General features: G+C 39.9%; 1 long non-coding RNA gene across 1 annotated transcript; it reads right to left on the bottom strand.

Annotated features, from left to right (window-relative positions):
- Positions 1–18226: 18226 nt before the first annotated feature.
- Positions 18227–21251, bottom strand: LOC135336717 (uncharacterized). The gene is made up of 5 exons (XR_010394913.1): positions 21165–21251; positions 19513–21028; positions 19302–19455; positions 18923–19256; positions 18227–18867 (listed from the first exon to the last, which is right to left on the bottom strand). It is a non-coding gene; the product is annotated as an uncharacterized LOC135336717 (long non-coding RNA).
- Positions 21252–21710: the final 459 nt, after the last annotated feature.

Here is a 21710-nt window from a genome sequence, read left to right as displayed (position 1 = left end):
TACTGTATTAATCGTTCAATGAGATAAAATACGGTATTAATTGGAGGAATAAAGAAAGAAATAGACGTAAAGTTAGGAAAAAGGAGAGCCTGTATCGGGAAGTCGCGTGAGGGTAGAAGGGTGGTAGAAGGGTGAAAATGAGCGTGGGCATGCTGAGCTAGAGATGTTGGACTGCCCACGCAGAGATCTATGACTAATAAAACTTTGCCTGCAGCAAGCTGGACATGGACTTGGAACTGGAAGTTTGCAAGCACTAGAGCTAGCTATACCTTAGGCTTAGCTAGATGATCTACTAGTCTAGATTGTGTGTTCAGATTCTATCCTATTCTATCAGACTACTATCACCTTTTCTTGTGTCTTTCTACATGCTATAGTCTATACAGGTTAGATCAAGAATAGCTTAGTCATCATTATCATATAGCAGGTAGCTACTGCCACCAGAGCTGGCCACGCTGGTTCTCTGATCTGACTTGCAGCACAGCTTGGTGGTTGTCTCAGTACAGTTTTATTAAAACTCTGAATGCGTGGGAGAATACCTACGTCACGATTGTGGGCTACATATCGCCCACGTTCATAAAAATCCTTGTGGATCACGCGATTTCCCAAACCAGGCCTTACTTTTTCTTAACTGTACGCCCATTTCTTTCTTTGCTGCCTCACTATGTCTTTCTATGATTTATGGATGAACAGTGACAACAGCAAGAAAAAGTAAGGCCTGGGAACGAGGCTACAATTTTGACATCATTAAAGGTACTGGTATAGACTATATGCATGGGTGTCTCCTCGGGGTTACACGTGCTTTGCTTGCTTTGTGGCTCAATCCAGAACACAAAAATGAGGAATATAGTGTCAATGCTTTGATAGGCTTGATCGATAGACGAATGACTGGTATACAAGGTCCATGTGAGTTATCACGGTGTCCACGACCACTCGTAGATAGAAAGCGCATCAGAATACCGATCATTTATGCTGTACTATTCTCTGCCAATTCTATTTGGAGTTTTACCACCAGACTATTTTAATCATTACGCACTATTTGTTGTAGCGATGCAGATTTTTGTGAGCGAATCCATAACTCCTTCGGATTTATCTATGGGCAAGACATGCTTAGATATTTTTTGCAAAAAGTATGGCCGTTTTTATGGCGAGCGACATATGACCATCAATGTACACACGCTTCTGCACCTTGCGTCCACTGTCGAAGAGTTGGGACCTCTCTGGGCTTACTCTTGTTTTTCTTTTGAAGGAATTAATTAATGGAGTCTTGCTACAACAAGTACACGGAACACAAGCTTACAGTGCATGCGTACGTACATACAGTATGATCCAGGCAATTCCTTCAAATGATCCTGACAGCCAGCTTGGAGAACTACGGTTTGTGAAGGAGGTTATGACAGCAGCTACACTATTGCCAAAATGTTCTAAAGGCTTTAGGTAAATCTAGCAATCAACTAACAACTTTCATCCAGAGTGTTTAAAATCATGCAAGCGTATAAAAACTGGCCGACACCTGTACAGCACCAGCAATTGCCGATCGTAAGTTGAGAGATAAAGTACCTCATGGTATCAAATATCGATGGTTTGTCTTGTGTACTTGTGTTACAAGTTTTGGAATGCATTGAGGATTTCCCTGTCTCTATCAAATTCTGTTAGGTATACGAACGAGTTTGTTGTATTTAAGCCAGAACATTTACTTGCGAAGTGTGTTTTCATCAGAATTGATGAGATGCTGTATGTCAGTAAATTAGTCAATTCTATTGAAAAGGATTAATTCTTGTGTTATGATTATAATTATATAGTATCCCTTTACCGTTCAAAATGTTGTAAATTTTACAACAACAATCTGGGAGGGAGCGTGCTATCAACTTGCATGATATTGGATTCTGTGGCAGATTGGATAGTATCATGAATGCGATTATCCTTTGATGTTCTGCTGAGCTGTTCAATTAGGACACTAAGGTTTAAAACAAGCTATACAGCGTGTAGGACTGAGTAGTATCCATTGGTAGACCCTCTGGACCATCTTGGTAGCCATAGAATATTTTCGAAGAGGAAGCCATTTGTGTACACAGGCAAGGGCGGAGATAACATCAAGCTAATTTGGTGGGTTGGGCTCAGATGCAAACTAGCAAACTGGAACTGTTCCAGACTGTGTGCGGCCTGTTGAACGGGAAAGGGGTATAGATTATACTTCAACAAAATGATTATGTTCATTCATTTAGCATCTAGTTTACCCAACGTATCAAACTTCAATGCTTATAATAATTGTTGTGCAATGTACATGTATGGCATATAATTATAATACAAGTACGTTGTCATTATAATTATAATTATGATAGTTTGATGTGCGCCTAATGTGCTGCAAGTCGCTGCTAATACAGTTTGATGTGCGCCTAATGTGCTGCAAGTCGCTGCTAATACAGTTTGATGTGCGCCTAATGCTTACACGCATGCAACTTGCATGTATGCCAACATGCAAGTCGCTGCTAATACAGTTTTATGTGCGTCTAATATGCGTAGCTTACACGCGTGCAACTTGCATGTATGCTACATACATGCAAGTCGCTGCTAATACAGTTTGATGTGCAACTTGCATGTATGCTGCAAGTCGCTGCTAAAGCAGTTTGATGTGTGCCTAATCTTACACGCGTGCAGGTGTAGCACGTATGCCAAATGTGACTAGAACTTATCCTGCACTTAAAAATTGTTTGCATGCGTGCCGCACTGCTAGTGTGCAGCATGTGTGCTGCACTTAAACTTTTTTGTAAGGGATACTACTCCTCAGTACCGATTAGATCCTCCAGATATTCTTGCGTTTTCTTCAAACCCACCCAAACTTAAACGGAACGATTCCCTTTCTGAGTCCCTAACTGGAGCAGCTATTGCATTTGCTAACACTTTTCGCAACAGTTCGGAGAGGTTAAATACATCCGATAATACTGTAGGGGGTATGTCTCCAAGAAAAACAGTGGAACTAAGAATGAAGCAGCTATTTGAAGATAACATTCTTAGTGAAGCTGAGTACAAGGAACAAAAGGAAAGCATTTTGAAAGCACTCCGAAACTTAGTTTTGATGCATAGTAAAATATATGTATGCCCGATGTCATTGATGTGATTCAATTAAATTATGCAATCAATGAATAATAATAATGTTATGACATTAATAATATATTCCACTATGAAAAATCCATCCCTGACTGCTGAAGGAAAGCAAAAAAAGAGGTAGTTGTGCATGCTGAATTTAGTTACCTTAACTGGTGTTATTGATGTGAAACTTGTTAGGAGTAACAACTCGACATCTTCTAGTATCTTTATTTCTGTCTTAACTTTTGAGAAAGTTTCGGCTGCAGGTCAGGTGAGTAGGGATTGTCACATCCGACTCCCTCGTGCTGATTTATGCCAAACTAAATGACCAACACTTGGTAGACTACTATTCAAACTTTATCGAAGTAGACAAACTCTCAGAGACTACGATTGTTGCAAATGTCACTTTTCCCGTCACGGAATCCCTGATGTTTTTGTTTCTGACAATGGACCACAATTTTCTAGTACCAAATTCCATGAGTTTTCCAAAACTTACCGGTTTAATCACCATACTAGCAGTCCACACTACCCGCAGTCAAATGGCAAGGCCGAGAAAGCAGTCCAGACCACCAAAAGTCTATTACAGAAAGCCTTATCTGAAAAAAGGACTTTCAGTTAGCACTGTTGGATTTCAGCTACAAATGACGTTCTAGGATCCCCCGCTCAACGTCTCATGGGTCGTAGAACAAACACTTTGTTACGCTAAATTGTTGGCATCAGTTGTCAAAAAGTTCGATCAACATACAAAAGTCTTACCTGCGTTAGACAAAGGAACCAAAGTCATGTTCCAATGTGGCAAAATATGGAAACCAGCAAGTGTTAGAAACATTTCATCACATCCTCGGTCCTACATTCTTGTCACTGCTGATGGACAAACGTATCGAAGGAACAGGAGACACATTAGACCCTTGCATCATGTTTCCGAGCAGACAAACGAAGATGTCAGTGAAACACCAACTATACCTGATGAACCAAGTGACCCGAGACGACACTCCTCAAGAAGGAACCTGTTCGATATGACCCGTCAAACCCAGAGACTGTTTAACTGTCCCAAGAAGGGAGATGTAACATTACCTGTTGTAGCTAGTTAGTATTATTATTTATCATGTGACTAGGGATCAGGTGATCACACACATGGCTTATCTTATGATTTGTGTTCCACTAAAAGATTCTAGATTGTGTATCTGTTTGCATCGACTTTGTACTGATCACAACATTGACAATACTTTGTTAGTACTAACGCTCCTATCTTGAATCGACTCCACAATATCCATGCATAACAACAACTGAGTGTGGATTAGTGCTGTGGAAGTAAATGTTTCTGAACGAATTGGTAAAACATATCTCCATCTGTCGTTCCTTTCACAGTCATAACATCCAACAGGCTGAGACACGTTCACCTCTGACAAATAGTTTGTGGCTAACCAGTGCTTTTCCTCTCATGCATAACCAAACTTTCTAATGGAATTTCTCCTGTCAGCTCCTGTTTCATCTCACATGTCGGGGGAATATAAGGATATGCCTGCAAAACTCATCTCTTTGTTTTGCTACTATCATCAGTTTCTGATATGTGAAGCCGCTGTTTCTCAGGAATTGATAAATTGTTGACTGCCAACTGAATGGACAGATAGTTTATTTAGCCTTTTCTCTCTTTGTATCTCTCATTTCATAGTCCATGAACGTTTTAAATGTATGAATATTGTCATTTTAAACATTGCACTATTTCGATGTTTCACCGCTCTTTGTCTGACTGACTAAGTAAGTAAGTGAGTAAGTGAGTAAGTTTCTTGCCCAGCCGACATTCTGCACAGGGTTTCCAAACGACTACAACCTGGATTACAGCCTGGATTACAGAGCGCTTCTTCAGATTTGCGATGGAGGCAGATGACCTCTCAGTCTCTATTTCTCTTACCTAGACAATTCCGCCATCTTTAATGACTCAGCAATTGCAGATAGGCGTGGCTAAGAAACCGTGCGCCTAAAATCAGTGCAGTGCTTTTCCAGAGCCTGGAGGTGTTGCTTTTCTTCACACTGTTCAGTTCTAGCTCCCTTTCTCTGACAAGCATGCTATATGCACTGGCTATATAAATTTTAATACTGATTCACAAATTCAACAAGTTTACACAAAAACGTAAAAAAACAAAAAGTCTACTCTCTTTGGTTGTTGCACTGTACATTTACCAGGTACAGTAACGTAATGATAATCTTGTTGACCCTCGCCACATAAAAATATTTTGATATTCTTGTGGTAATCTTTCCCACTGCCATTGTTTAGTATGTCGAAATACTGTAAAAAAGTGCTTACAAGGAAGGTGGTGTCTAATCCAATCCTACATGAAGGGGTTTTGTTGTCAGCCCGAAATTCACTGTATGCTTGCCTCCTGATCCTGATGATTTTTCAATATCAAATATCCCAAGGGCATTATCTACAACCTTTAGGGATTGTTTTGTACTGTTGGTTCTTCTATCAAGGCAGTGCAAGACAACAGATCGAGGGCTTGATGGTATACAGCTATTGTATGCGCGGTACTGAGATAGTTGCTGGTAGTTTTGCAAGAAGTACTTGTATCACATTCGGCAAGTACTTTTCGACAATAATGGTCACTGTACTCGAGAGGGTTGCCTTTTGCTTTTTTCTAGGCAAAAAAGTGTACTTAAACATTGTTCGTATCAACAGCAGCGTGGTAGCAGTTGTCTCTAAAGGCTAGCGCTGTAAGGAAAGACTAATACATGTATATGTGTTGGCTTTATTATAGTTCTGTATAAAAAGTACGTACCTTGGGGATGTTTAGCCATTTTGTAGAAAGCCACTGTCTTACCATGAGATGCATGAGATGGTTTTTACGTACCTTGGGGATGTTTAGCCATTTTGTAGAAAGCCACTGTTACCATGAGATGGTTTTTCCATACATCTGATTCAAGCTTATAGAGGGCGGCAATATCCTCATCCTCACCCCATGCACAAGCTCGAAGTAAGGTAAGTACAGTATCTGCTTCCGAAGTAGAGAGGCCGTGCTTATGGTCCTTAACCCATCGGGTCCATGCTTGCTCTCGGTGAAAATCACACAAATAGACAGTGACTCTTGAGTAGTCACACATAAAGTATTGTGGGTGCCATGTTGGGCTTTTAGTACTTCCAGAATATGCTTTGTTGTTTCACTTGTATGATAAATTCTGTCACTACTGAGTACCCAACATACATGAAGAACAAAGCAAGTTCATACTTAGTTGTTTTATACGTGGCATCAATAAGGCTTATCGTGTTACCATATCGACCTAAAAGCTGCTTTTGCCAGTCTGTTTGGTGCACCCATAGAAGGATTTGCTCGTTGTCAGTTATTGACAACTCTCCGCTGAAACTATCCCCCATTATTGTTTCATTCTTTGATCTTCGCTATTCTTATGGACGAAAAGGGTGGCTACTCTCAGGGTACATTTTATTCCATTGTTCAACTTTGAGTTTCATTTGAGTTTCATATGATTTCTGTTCGTTGGAAAGTATCCCCCTATTCATGCACACAAAACTCGAGCTACGTACCCTTAAAGAAAGAAAAAAATGGCTGAACTAAAAGCTGAACTCAACGAACACCCTGATGCTCCAAAATCTAAAACACTTTACTAGCCAACTGTAGAATCACATCAAGGTCATCCTACAGGTGAGGGGTTCACTCAAAGAAACAAAAAATTACGGAAATAGTTAGCCAAGGTATTCATCAGGTAAGGACACTCCTTCGCCGATGCAAGGGGATATATGCAGGGGATATATGCAAGGGAAATCTACCAGATCCCGGGTACAAAATACATGTGCCAAGCATCCTATTTTGCGACTGCCTTGAATAAATACCCTCGAGCTCTTCTTTGTCTTCTCTTTGTAATAGTGTGGGCCAAATTGACAATCGAGAGTTCTAGTTTCAACAATACAGAATGGAGTTGATGTACTTACTGCCATTTTTCCCTTGTTCCAAAATACCTTAGGAATTACCTGGTTATACAACACAAATTAGTTATTGTTACATTTCCCTGTTTCTGTATACATTTTACCTTGTTTTCACATACAGATGTCTTACATACAGATGTCTTACAACGTCGAGTTCCATAGCAAGTTAAAGTCTCTTGACTATGGCACTTTGTCAATTTCACTTACCCACTTAGGCAACATATAATAGCTTATTCTCATAATTATAATTCTCATAATTATAATTTTATGTACTCACAAAGGTATCAATTAGTAATGTACTAACCAAGAAGGTCTTGAATCAGGCATGGTGTGCTTAATTTCTTTATTAGTAAAACCAGTAGGTTTTACATAGGATTGGCTGTGGGTTTGCCCGTGTTTAGCAATATTTCAATTATTTTGACTCATGTTCAAACTGTTCTCTGCAGGAAGGAACTGGCTAGACAGATAGCCTTTTATCTCTTTGTATCTCTCATTTTATGATCCATGAACGTTTTAATGAATGAATATTGTCATTTTAAAAATTGCACTATTTTGACATTTCACTGCTCTTTGTCTGACTGACTAATTAAGTAAGTGGCATTTGCTCCAAGTACAGCCATCTCCAGGACATTCTGCACAGGGTTTCAAAGCGACTACAACCTGGATTACAAAGCGCTTCTGATGACCTCTCAGTCCTTACCTAGACAATTCCGCCATCTTTAATGACTCAGCAATTGTGTTGTGGCAATTGATAGGCGTGGCTAATAAACCGTGCACCTAAATCAGTGCAGCAGTGCTTTTCCAGAGCCTAGCCTGAGGTGTTGCTTTTCTTCACACTGTTCAGCTCTAGCTCCCTTTAGGTAAGCACTGGCTAGATATCATGCTCTTAATTAAAATGGCTGTCATTTAATACTGATTCACAAATCGAGCAGAAGATATCTGCTGTCTTCTTCTGTACTGCCTCTTGACGTTCCACTGTCATCGTTCCACTGTCATGATACGAAAGGGAATCCGACTATTTGCAATGTGAAAAATTGCTAGGATTGGCCACAAAGCGTGGAAACAAGAAATCAGACGAGAGCATAACTCCAATCCGTTACAACGTCATGAACACGTACAATACATAGTATAATAATAGACCTTCCATCCACACACATCATTCCATGCAGGTCACCAGTACGGTCCGTGTATGTTACTACGCATGGATGGACTGTGTGTACCTACTGGTTTTACTACTAATATATAGGGATTGGTCATCACTCCACCAGTAAAAATTACGTGGCTGGGAAAACATGGGCCAGTAACCAGTACATGTGATTGACGTTGTAACGGATTGGAGCTCGTCGTTTCCACGCTTTTTTGTGGTTCCCCTGGCCAATCCTAGCAATTTTTCACATTGCAAATGTTTTTCTAGTCGGATATTTGGCGGGTAAGGTGCATCATTGCATTGGCATGCAGATAGGGGAAAATCCCTTTTAGATTATGACGTAACCGTTTCAAGGTGAACTTAGTGAAACCCCTGGTACTAGTTGTCTGCGCATGCGTCAAATTTTCATTGTATTTGTGGTCGGCAAAAATATTCACAGAGTGAGTACACAGAAGATGCAGCTGCCAGTTAAGGATGGTTGAATGCCTACGTTTTAGCAGGCTGCTGGACTTCCTGATTCTAGGCCCTAACTCGTAACTCTTGAGAAAACGTAGATCCCAAACTGTCCAGTCTCGTCCGTTGCACTGTTGCCATTGCTCCTGTCATAGATAGTCATAGATAGTCAAGGAAAAACGCATCACGTGCACCAACAGAGTCTGGGTGGCACAATCCTACTTACGGATGTTTAATGTTTAGTCAAAAGGTCATTAATATTTTGTTGTTTTTTGAGCTATATTTTTGGACTTCAAGATCATTCTTTCAGCAGTTTGGATGGTGTATTGCACCCCGTTGTTTACAGAAGCTCAATATAAGGTATTACGGATTTCATATTGCATGAGTTACAATCTGGTTTAAGTAAAAAATGTTGTACTATAGTGACAATTTTGTGGAAGCTATTTCTCAAATAGACTTTATATTAAAGACATGAATTCAACAATGTCATCCATAAGACACTTAGTAACCTCACCATTAAGTATATACATAATTATATACATAATTATATACATGTTTATTTTTGCTGACGTAAGTCTGTGAATATCAGTCAATGATTTTATTGACATCCCTTAGAGTACAGTATTACACTTATGATTAGTGTCAAGACGGGATACATTGTTGTCGTGTTTATAATGCAGCAGTATGAGCTTAGACGGGCTCCAGCTTGAGATACTCTCATAATTATACCATGTGGCTTAGGGCCTGTAATCGAGGCTACAATCCGTAAATCCCTTTCCTTTACTCCTGTACAGAGAAGAGAAGTAGACATTCTAAACACGTGTAGATCTATATTAAATTTTATATCGTATTAAACAGGTAATAGTGTCATTGTCGACGAGCTGATGATGGCAGCACCTATTAATGATGAAACTATAGTCTACGTACCTAGATCTTGCCAAACATGAACAAGATTTGATAGCACAGGGCCCACACTTATACCTCTTCCCTTGTTATGTTTTCTAAGCTTCAGAGAAGACAAGCTTCAATAATGATGAAGCTGATAAAACGGGAACTGACTTCTAGTACACGATAGTACACGAATATAAATGTCACGAAAGTGAACGAGAATATCCATTCGTCAGAATCTGACGAACGACTGACGCATGCGCAGATAACTAGTACCAGGCCCAGTTGTTCGCCTAACCATACGTTATAAGCGAAACTGGGATCGAGGCTAGTAACTGCACTGACTTTACACTGACTTTAGTTGTAGCGGATGATTTACGAGGGAAATAGTGTTCATAAGTGTTCATAATTATAATTGTGGTTGTTTGATCACACGTAAAAAAATAATTATGTGCATCAAACTTCGAGAGCCGATTCGCTCACTCAGAAAGGCAGGTCCCCACCATGGATTTACTGCAAAGGGACGAGGGGAGTTTTAAACATTGTATATATACGTACCTGACTGTAATTTTCAGTCCTTGTGGCCTCATTCTCCAACCCCTATAGTCCCATGGTAAGTAAACAAGACGGTAGTAACATAATAACGTATGACCATGTACGTACGTCAATTTGTAAACATCACAGCTACTGCCAAAATAAGGCTTTGTTCAGTCAAATAAGGGTGCCCATTCCAACAATATAAAAGCATTCAGAAAATACCCAATAAGCCAAAGAGAGGTACGGAAAAGTAAACATAAATTCCGGTAAATTTTGCCATTTTATCACATGTTGTGAACTTACTTTAGCAATGCAGTACCAATTAATTTACACCATTCCATTCCTCACCTAATTCTCTATTCAAAAATGGCTTGTATAACAACGAAGATATAGGTACAGAAAGTCATTCCCAGTTGCCCAATTAATAATTAGCACCTACATGGTAAGAGAGGCTCTAATAAATACTGCTACTGGTCTTAGTGCTATTGAAAGTGTTATCTTTGGTATCTCTGAACGTGCGTAATTTAGCGCTTGTAGCTGCGTGGCCTTTGCGTTTATTACACACGCCCCGTTTCCAATCCCTCTTTCTACACTATCTACAAAGTGTATGGTAAAACAATCAGTTGTCTGCTTTACTCGAGGCTGTCTTAATTCAGCCTCGAGTAACAACACGAATGGTTATTCGAGGTCGATTTTGTTGCCAATCCCTATCTATGGTACTGGATAGTTCAGCCATTTTGTATTCGAGGTCGATTTTGTTGCCAATCCCTCTTTGTTCTATCTATGGTAGCCATTTTGTAGGATGGTATAAGGATGGGGCCATCCTACCTTGTCGTATATCTTGCCACAACCACTTATCGGACCCCATCCTACCACAAACTTCTTTGTCCTACACCAGCCATTCTACTTTATTGTACCGTACCCTGTCATGCACGTCATGCACTTGATTTTTCATCCATTATTATCCTTACCGTAGTGCTGAAATAATAATATGCAAGCATAGGCTACAAGATGGTACCAAATTTCGTTCACAAAATTTAAAAACTATTTACTCAGAAGTACCTAATTGCAGATGAGGTCGACTAGGTTAGTGTCATGTTTGTATCTTTTCTCCAGATTGTGTGATATATTTATTTCTGGAGGATAAGTTGCGGTGCCCTCCGTATCGGCCCAATCAAAAATCCACTATACGAACTGTCTCGTCGTCCATGACCATGATCTCGAAGATCGCCGTGTACATAGTTAGATTCGTGCACAGCTGTCTTCAATGATTGTTTTGCCTTATCGCTGAAACTCACAGAATAACTTTTTAGCTTCTCCATCACCACTGCATACCACCCACCAGGTAGTAGACGACAAGTTAAAGTTAGACGATAAGTTCGACAAGTTAAGAGTTTGGGTGCGAAATTAAAAGAAGCGAGATGCTTGTGGACAGCTTCGCCATATCGACCACGAACAAATTTCACAACAACCTCAACCCCATCATCACGTGTAGCAACCAGTTTACCTCTGCCAATCTCCGACCGTACTTAAGGTGGCCATCGTCTGGCCCTCTTGTGTTTGCGAGTCTCTCTTCACTCTCTTCATCTGGTTTGTTATAATACTCAATTAATCCATGCTCTATCGTAAACAAAAGTCGAGCCAGCTTCAAGACACCATTATGTGGGTCACGTGGCAGAGAAGCTGGGGAACCCAATGGATCCACACAAACACTGGATCCACACAAACACCATTCCAAACAGCACCAAACACTTGGAGCAGCCAACAACAGAAACTAACAGCATAAAATACGCATGGTTTTTGGTAACGGGACATGTAGTCACACCAGAGAATTTATTTTTAAATTCCCAGTTGGCACTTTGTACTACGATTGCACCTGAAACGGGTGAACATCTCACGCGACTCGCCTCATCAAGAAATACTTTGCTCATTTCTTGCATTAAAGTATATGCTACTTGACAGTATTTCGACTCACTCTTAAAGCCAAGAGCTTCCACTTGCAGGCCTACGTGTAGCTCAGAAGAAAAACAATGGCACTTCACAACTTGCTGCATGATTTTGCGTAGTCGCTTGGAGAAACGAGATATGCTTCGATGCAAGTGCGTTTGCTTCCAAGATCCCTGAGTATTTCATCTCTCTATCTTTAAGAAGTGCTCTTGGAAGTAAATCCTTCTAATACACGTATAAAATTATATTGAATATACGTACCTTGTTTGACACTGGCCGGTTACCAGAATAGCGAGTGACCGTACTTCAGGGTGATTCCGTGCCAAGCCGGTATATGGAGGTGGCCGTACTTCAGGGAGCCGGAATAGCGAGAGTCTACTGTAAATCATGCAGCAGGTTCTGCTTGTGAATTAGCAGGACAGGGTGGCAAGCCACTTGCAGTTTTCTTCCCACTAGGGAAGTGGGCGACTGCTTGCGCATGCGCTAATATCCCGGGGGTTTTCGTTTATGCTCATTAAACTCAAGGGAAGTAGATAGAAAGTTCGATTGAAGGTTTCTAGCCCATAGCTACGCCTGCAACAGTGTGGATGACGATCGTCTGAAAGGCCAGAAAGGCCAGGCCACGAGGCCACGCCCATGTTATCACCTAGCTGCAGGTACGACATAGGTTGACCTTTTTGTTTTTGCTATGTCGTTCTAAATTCTGTTGCTATCGCTATTATAAACTGACTGGCTGCGCCAACATTGCATTCCTGCAGCATGACAGGATGTTACGCCCACATTTACTTAGAGGAGGTGTGGCCTCGCGTCTCAGGGAGGAATTGTGAGTGTACGGAGAAAGCAACACCAAAACTTGCTAGACTCGCTAGACTCGTTATAACTAGCTATATCCTGTGACATAAGAAAATGAATAGCATAGTCATTGTTGAAGCTATTACTTACAGTGTAAGAGGCTCCGCCTGACTCCAGAACAGTAAATAGCGCTGACGGTGCATAAAATACCGGCTGAGTCAACACAAACGCATGACATCCTGTCATGCTGTGACATCCTGTCATACTGCAGGACAGAGGTTGACCTTTTGCTAATGAGTTACTGCAGTATGCAGGATGTCACGCCCACATTTACCTAGAGGAGGTGTGGCCTTGCGTCATAATTTATCATCAAGTTTCACGAGGAATTGTGAGTGTACGGAAGTGTACGGAGAAAGAAGAGAATATACGGAAGCACAACACCAAAACTTGCTCTGGATCTCTACAAACGATCATAGTACTCTACTTCCAAAATACCATTGCTCAACGAGCAGGTCAGACTGGAAGGAAACTTTACGTGACAAGGCAAGACATTTCTACCTAAACAGAATTAATTGCGGAACTCACTCCCGGCTGATATATTGGACTTTTCAGCATCTGTTTACAGTATAAAACAAAAAGTACGGCAGTATCCAACTTTGAAAGACAATATATTGTTTTTTTTCAGCTGCCCCTGAAAAGGGGTCAGTCTGTCAGCATTAGCCTTACTACCTTACTCTATTTTCATATGCTGCTCATAATAATAATAAATAAATAAATAAAATAATGCCTAGCTATATCCTGTGACAAAAGAAAATGAATTGAAGAAATAAGCTATTAACGCCTAGCTGTGACAAAAGAAAATGAATTGAAGAAATAAGCTATTAACTTACAGTGTAAGCGCTTTCTATGGCTCCTGCGTTAATGTACACTTATAGTAGATATGATAAACACAAAGAACAGTAAAGTAGCGCTGACGGTGCATTGAGTCAACACAAATATCATGTGGGTGTTACATCCTGTCATGCTGCAGAGTACGTCATGCTGCAGAGTACGACATAGGGTTACTCCCGTACCTGCAGCGTAACTCATTAGGAAAGCATGACAGGATGTCACGCCCACATGATATTTGTGTTGACTCAGCAGGTATTTTATGCACTGTTCTTTGTGTTTCCAAGAGGCATTTGGGCGCGAACGTAGGGTTGGGCACCACTCCTGCTGCAAAAAATGTGCAGCCCAATCAGATTGCAGAGTTCAAGTGTGAAGGCGTGGCTCTCTTTAGTTAAATCAAAATGCAACAATAGTAGACAAGCCGAGCTAGTGGTATGCAAAAATGACTCTTGCAGTAGCTGAGCTTTGCGGTTACCGCCCACTTGGAATTAATCATATTCATATTCATGCTTAGCCGGTGGAATAAACCTGTGGTGCCCAATCCTACATTCGCGTCTAGGGTGGGGCCATGCCCAACTAATTTTCTACTAGTTTATCAATATTAGTATCTATTATAAGTGTTACATTACACTGTAAGTTTATAGCTTATTTCTTCAACAATGACGGTGCTATTCATTTTCTTATGTCACAGGATATAGCCAGGCATTATTTATAACTACTGTTGAGTACTATGATCGTTTGTAGTAGTCTTTTAGCTAGCGGTCTTGTGCTTCCGTATATTCTCTTCTTTCTCCGTACACTTTCTTTCTCCGTACACTCACAATTCCTCCGTGAAACTTGATGATAAATTATGGCGCAAGGCCACACCTCCTCTGACATCCTGTCATGCTGCAGGAAGGAGTAACTCATTAGCAAAAAGGTTAACCTATGTCGTACCTCCTCTGGCTGCATACGGGAGTAACTCATTAGCAAAAGGTCAACCTATGTCGTACCTCCTCTGTGCTCTGTATACATTTTATGTAGATCTAGTCAGGTGTTCCTTCTAGGAACTTCCTGTCAGTATGTTTAATTTCTGACGCACAACAATCTATTCACCTTGTGTAAATGTAAAGTCATACTAGTTATATTATTTATTATTATATATGTAACACTAACTTTGGTGAAAGTCTACTATACTACTGCTGCAGTACAACAAACCTACACAGCTCTGTCTCTAGCTAGCTAGCCTTCTCTGATGTATCCAGTATTATAGGAATATTTACGGGGGGAAATCCAAGCAGTCGATAGCAGGCCTTCTTTCAAAGGGGTGGTGATAAAACTAGTGGCGTTAACTCCAGAAGGTTAGCCGAGGTCAAAGTTCACGAATTGATTCAATACTCTCATGAATTAGCCGCCCTTCCAGGTGGTAGCCTCGATTCAAGGCCGTATTAATTTTAGTGCAGTTGTATCATAGATTGAGGCCGGATTGGAAACGAAAATGTTTGCGTGAAACACTCCTCGTTATAGGGTGTGGCTAAAACTACAAAGGATTATATTTATAGTCAGCATGCTCATTACCTGTCTACAATGTGTTGTACATAGAAATGGTGAAATTGATCACTTTTAATGTTGATTATTCTAAAAAAAAAAGTAAAGAGAATCTAGCTCTAAGAATCTAGCTCACTATCACTAAACAAATAAATGCTATAAAAAAAGGAATAGCTCTTACTATGACCTGTGGTGTGTCTAAAAGTATACTAAAAGTGTATATAGCCATTCTATGTAGCACTTAGATACATAATAACCAAGTCAAGCAATGTACTTTGCTGTTTTGACTCCACAGCAGGGAAAGAGAAAAGTTGACATAGAGTAATTCAAGCTTAACTCAACAAAAATTGGAAACAGAGTAAAGACAACGGACTCAGAGCTTGTCAGTGGTATAAACTTACAGACCAGCTTCTGAGTGATGGATAGGAGAGCTAGAAACAGTTAAAATATTTGCGAGCGCAACGCGGAGTGTTTCAACCTTTTACACAGGGGGCCCTTCCTTTTCAATCTATGGTTGTGTATACCATAGAACTATGGTTGTACTGAGGCTAAGTGGCTAATGATGAGCCAGTCCTGAAGGGACAATTATTGTCCCTTCAGTAGAGCTTCAGGACTGTACTGCTATGCTATGTGTGCTGCTATGTGTGCATGTATCAGTGCTGAATCATTTTTATTTTTTGACATACAAGTAGCACAACGCAACACCATACAGAATTGTTCTAAATTTGTAATGATAATTTATAACATTAATGATAAACATGCAGGGTGTGTGGTGATGGAGGGTGTGTGGTGATGGAAACAGTGAACTGTCGATGAGGGGGTTTAATTAATGTCCGACGGGATCCACCATTCCACTGACTCCATCATCAGTTTCTGTAATAAAAAGTTACACATTAAATTGTTCTGACATAACAAATTAATTTTATAACTAAAACAAATCAAGAGTGCGTTAACAACATTAAAATAGCCCCACCTCAATAGAACCAAGGGTATGTACGTGCCTCTGATTTGAAAGAAGACAATGTCTTCTTGTCAACAATATTGAGTGGATACCTACGTAACATTGGCTCCTCATAGGGCTGGGCTCTAGGTACTAGAGAATCATAAATACGCTCAGCGATAACGCCACTCTAATGAAATTTGTAAACTCTGACCTCGGCTAACCTTCTGTCTACATGTAGTGATAAAACAGGGAATGAGAAATGAGAAAAAAGAAATAGGAAATGAGACGACAGAGCATAGATAGTATGATTATCTATGGGCAGAGCAAGTCTGAAGACGAAGCTAACATCTACTGAGCTACAGGTACCTCCTAGTACTCTGCCACCGCACCATACAGGTTCCTCTATCAGCTGGTACACGGTGTGACACTCTGTATCTATCTACTTGTGTGCCATGTATGCGACTGGCATGGTTCAGACATCAGATCTACCTACGTAATGGTACCTACATGTACTGTCCTACAGTCCCTTTACCTATGCGTGGCTATACTGGCAATACATTCACCGATTTCACAATCCGGTGGGCAAGTGATAGTCAATGGACTGGTCAATATCAACATCTACATGTAAGTAACAGCAAAGAAACTTCCAAAACTGTTTGTCAAACCAAGCAATTTATAATGCCAGTCCTGTCGTAAAGCTGCAGGAAGTAATGACATTAGTACACTGTACTGATATCATATCCAATCTCGGGTGAAGATCGAAGGGTGCCTATATACATGAAAGTTCTCGGTGCTACTTATATATTTGACTCTCATAGGAAATACCCTCTACCTAATAGATACAGTGCAACATGTCGACCTCTAGCTTCTTGGCTGATATCAGTCGTTATTTTTGTGCACTTATTATAATTATTATTATAACAATGTCATAATAATAATTATTATTGGATATGAAAATTAATGCCATGGTGATGATCATCACCATAAATTATTTCATTTTCTATTTCTTATTTCTTATTTCCTCATTTCCTCATTTCATTTCCTCATTTCTTATTCCCTGTTTTATCACCACCTTTCAAAGCTCAGCTTTGCGCCATGATATTTGGACGTGGAGCTAGATAGTTAGAGGTGGAGTTTTGAGTTGATTGAGCTTAGTACTTGATTGAGCTTTGTTCTCTCATAGATTGAAGAGTTAAGAGGGATAGGAAACGGTTGGTATCTCGAGTAACATCCGCGCTACGCTGCGGTTTAATCGAGGCCATCACAACAATATCTATTTCATAATAAACTACAAGTAACTGTGCTTAGTCCATACCTAATGGTGAGCCTTTTGTTTCAAAATGGCGATACAAAATACAAAAATCAACTCGATTTGTTTTATCATAGATACATGAAAGAAAGGGATAGGCAACGCCCAACACTTCCGTTGGATGAGGCGAGTTGCGCTTGCCTACGTATGTAAAATTCTCAAGGGGTTAAATACGTACATTTTAACTCTGTCTGCACTAACCACTTTGCACATGCGCATTAGGTAAAGCTACATCTCAAGATGGCAACTAGTTCTACTTTGTGCAGCTCTATGAATCTTTTAGAGTTGTGAAACACAGTGATGAAGAAGTAGGTTGTAAAAGGAGTGGTCAGGACGCTCGGTTCCCACTCAAAACAACTTTAGTGAAAAGTTGTTTGGAGAAATTAAGTCCATATTTGTTGTATCTGGTCAACCAAATGAGAAAATTTCACAAGCTGAGAATGGATACTTTGCCCTAGTCTCTTGCAGAAGAATTACAATTGCCACCTGTTAAGCAACAATCCAGCCAAACCTTTGACACCAATTGCAAGTGAAACAACTCGTACACAACTGACAATTGAGGCTGTTCAGTATGCTGGTGGATATGTTGCAATGAAGCTCGTTAATGCTGTGGAGTATGTGGAGAGTCTCTCTAACATGGGATGCTCTGGACAAGAGTCATGCATCGTTTCATGAATATGCTATGGAATGGATTACAAGTATTGATAGAGGGGGGTTGTTTTACATGAGTGATACTACTTTGAATTTTTTCAAAGCCATTGAAATCAAGACGCAAGAACTTATTCCTCAGCATTTATCTGCCAGAAGTCACCAACAACTCAGCAAGAATGACATACTTAAATGCATCACGCAAGCTGGTGGAGTATGTTAGCCATTGATATATCTAGTAATGATGCTGCAGCTCAGCTTCTGAGTGAGATGTGGGTATCAATTAGAGGATTTAGTCTTGTTTCATCCTGGTTGGAACAATATAAGATTGCACAGAAACAAAGTGTTAAGAGTCTTCGGAAGAGTTTGCAGTATCGTAGCTAGCTGTTTGACTTTTTCATGCACAAGCACACTATACTTATAATAATACGTAAGTAGTAAACAGTATAATTATGACATCATCATCATCATCATTTAAAACAAATTAATTATGACATTATCATTTAAAAAACATCTTCAATTAAAAGTTACTTATAGTTCTTTTTTCGGGGTAAAGGTCCACTACCTCATCTTAGTCTTCTCTTGCGCCTAGAATTACCCAGGCACTCGTAGCGATTGAGCAGATAAACTTGCACTGTAGGATTTTGGCACCGCCTACCGTTGCTGTCCAAAATAATTCTCGATAGGATCCTGTAAAGTGCTCACTTAAAAGATATGGGACCCTGCCATACTAAGTAGATAACGAGTGATCTCACAGAATGACCGTACTGCATTATGGATTGTGGAATAGAAAGCATACAAAGTATATAGTGGCATTCTTACCAGTGATATGCAATCCTTCAAGTGTTTCTCTAAAGTGTTTCTCTACTCAGCATCATCGTAGTCTTTTGAGCATTTGTAAATCCTTCTCGACCTGTTTCCCACTCTTTAAGGTAGCCCAAGAAATCGCTAGAATACACATACCAATCTTTTATAGTCGGCACACACAAACTCACAGTTAAGCGCTCGTCAGATGAACAAGTATAGGGTTTTAAATCTGGTTCTCTTACGTCGATACTCATCAGGGCTGCGTACTTATCAAACATCTTGATAAATCTCTGCGTTTCAGTAGTTTCATCACCCCCATAAAATTGCATTCCCTTAGAAACAGTTGTACCTACACATCAGAATTAATTAAAACAGTATAATTGATAATACTTACTTGTACGGCAAGGTCCACTTGCATTCTAGAATAAGATTTTAGATAGACGTGCTCTCGTGACAATTTCTTTAACAGATAACGTCCCTGCAATTTTTCACTGAGAGCAAGCTTTAGCATCATACAAGGTCCTAATGTGTGTCCAACTTCCATTTATCTACATGTTTAGTCAGAGTGTATACAACATTTATAATGGCATATATACTCAACTCACCCAGAGCTGTCTTGTGTTGTTGTGGATGCGACCAACAGTTCCTCGTGGTCTTCATAAGATGTGGTACATCGGAAAAAAAATAAATGTTTCTTTTCTCTTCCGTATATGGATTAGCGGTCTTGTAACATACTTCTTTATTTGTAGATCTTTATTTGTAGAGTGCATGTTAAAAAATTTACGATTAGGCCTAGCACCATCAAAAGTCAAAGCAACCACTTTGAAGCCTAATCTTTCCAGTCGTTCAATAGCTTCCCATACGATAGAATAGAGTTTGGTGCCTTTAATAATATCATGAGTAGGGAAGTGACCATAGGGAAATCGAAGGCTACTCCACGGACCATAATACCAAGAATATGTGTGGCAATTGATGGTTTGTTATCTTGTTTCTCCAACTCATCAAACTGATCGTTAAGATTTCCCAACTCAGTGAAGCCGGCCGATTACCTGAGATGTGTGCTTATCATATACTAGGCTCTCCATTACTTTCATTTTGTCAAACAATAATACTACGTACTTGCTCCACTTAGGAGAGCTGTCTAGGGAAGCTTCCTCAACAAGCATGAGGTCAACTTCCGGTTGTAAACCAGGTTTGCTACTTAAAGTAGTTAGGGTAATTTAATAAAACCTGAAGTTCGCAGTGAGTGATAAGCTTTTGTTGATAGGAGTTTCAGGTTCAAACAAACACCATCTAATCATCATCGGATGCCATCTCATCTGTCTAGCGTTTTTAATTTTTGCAGCCTTTTTCTGTTCATCCCAAAATAGCCTTCGAAATGTACCCAGTCCTTCTCAATAGAGGTATCATTACCACTTACAATGGTGCTTAGCTCATTGTGAAGTGGCTCATCTACAGTCACACCATTCATTTCGGTTAACTTTTCAACCTTTGCTCTTAGCCTTTTCAACCTTTGCTCTTAGCCTTTTTAGCTCCTACTTTTTTACTCTCTCTATCGTTGGCACATTTCTGAGGGCTGCCCTTTTTCGTCCACCTACTATGGGTCATGCGTAAATTCTTTCAATAGAGATTTGCATCTTCCGCTTTTTGTTATAATTTCGCAGCCAGCTGGAAGTGCGTATTGTTCCAGAAAATATGGCTTCGTCGTTTACCGTAAAGGCACCAGTTTTTAAGTTTTTAAAGATGCTCTGACTACCCCTCTCTTTTTTCCTTTTTTTGCCTGTACATGTGCCATTTCAACAAACCGTTCATCGGCTCTTTGAGTGAGCTTACATTCAAATTAGCTGGAATCTTAGAGATAAGAGTTGTATGATTCGGTAAAGTTTCAAGATCATGAATCATCAATTTCCATGATAAATCTCTGTTTACTAGAAGTGAATGCGATACTAAGGGAGACTGACTTGATGATGAGGGTAAGGAATCAATTTTGCACCACTTTATCGTATAAACGTTTAACTGAGTTGTGTCTATCCAGAAAGAAGGTAAAAATGTGTGCATTTTTTCGTACAAATCATCTAGTGTCAGCGAATCTGCTTGAGAGGACTCATCAGAACAAATTTCCTATAAAATTGAAATTGTAAACCTTAATATTAGGTTTGACATTACTACCAGCTATAATTAGGAAATTTGGCATGTGATTACACATAATTATTATAGCGGCTGTTTTGTTGTAGGATGTCATGCTGAAAACATCTACCTGTAAGGGGCTCCTCTTAGTTCTCTTAGTTCGCTTCTTAGGTTCTTCTTTGAACATAATCGTAGCTTCCGTGGCATGATTACAGCGATTCTGAAAACAGAAATAGGGGCTAAAAATTTTTCTGAGATATGTGCAATGTTTTATGGGCCAAAAGTATTTGTGTTCCATTTTCTAATGTTAAGCTATGTTTTGGAGTGCTTGAATCAAGACAATCATATACGGTAACTGCAGGAATACGGTAACTGCAGGAGAATTTAAAAGGACATCTACGACTACTTCACTGAATATTGAGCTGGGAATTATGCCTAGTTCCATGCATATATAGACATGCTATATTCTGTGAAACATACATGCCATAAAATTATTTCATATTGGTACATAAACTTACAATTCAGTGTTTTTTCGTACAAATAGTTCAGGGGGCACCGTGTAATACTGCTTTTGGTCGAGATATGAGCAGAAGTCGGGAGCATAGTGTAAACTCTTGAGCGCAACTCACCTCCAACCAGAGGTGAGGCGTTGCCTATCCCTTTCTTTCGTGTATCT

The sequence above is a fragment of the Halichondria panicea genome, chromosome 5 (assembly GCF_963675165.1).
Source record: "Halichondria panicea chromosome 5, odHalPani1.1, whole genome shotgun sequence".
Lineage (NCBI taxonomy): Eukaryota > Metazoa > Porifera > Demospongiae > Suberitida > Halichondriidae > Halichondria > Halichondria panicea.
Note: the sequence above shows the minus strand (reverse complement) of the source record. Positions and strands in the feature narration are given on the sequence as shown.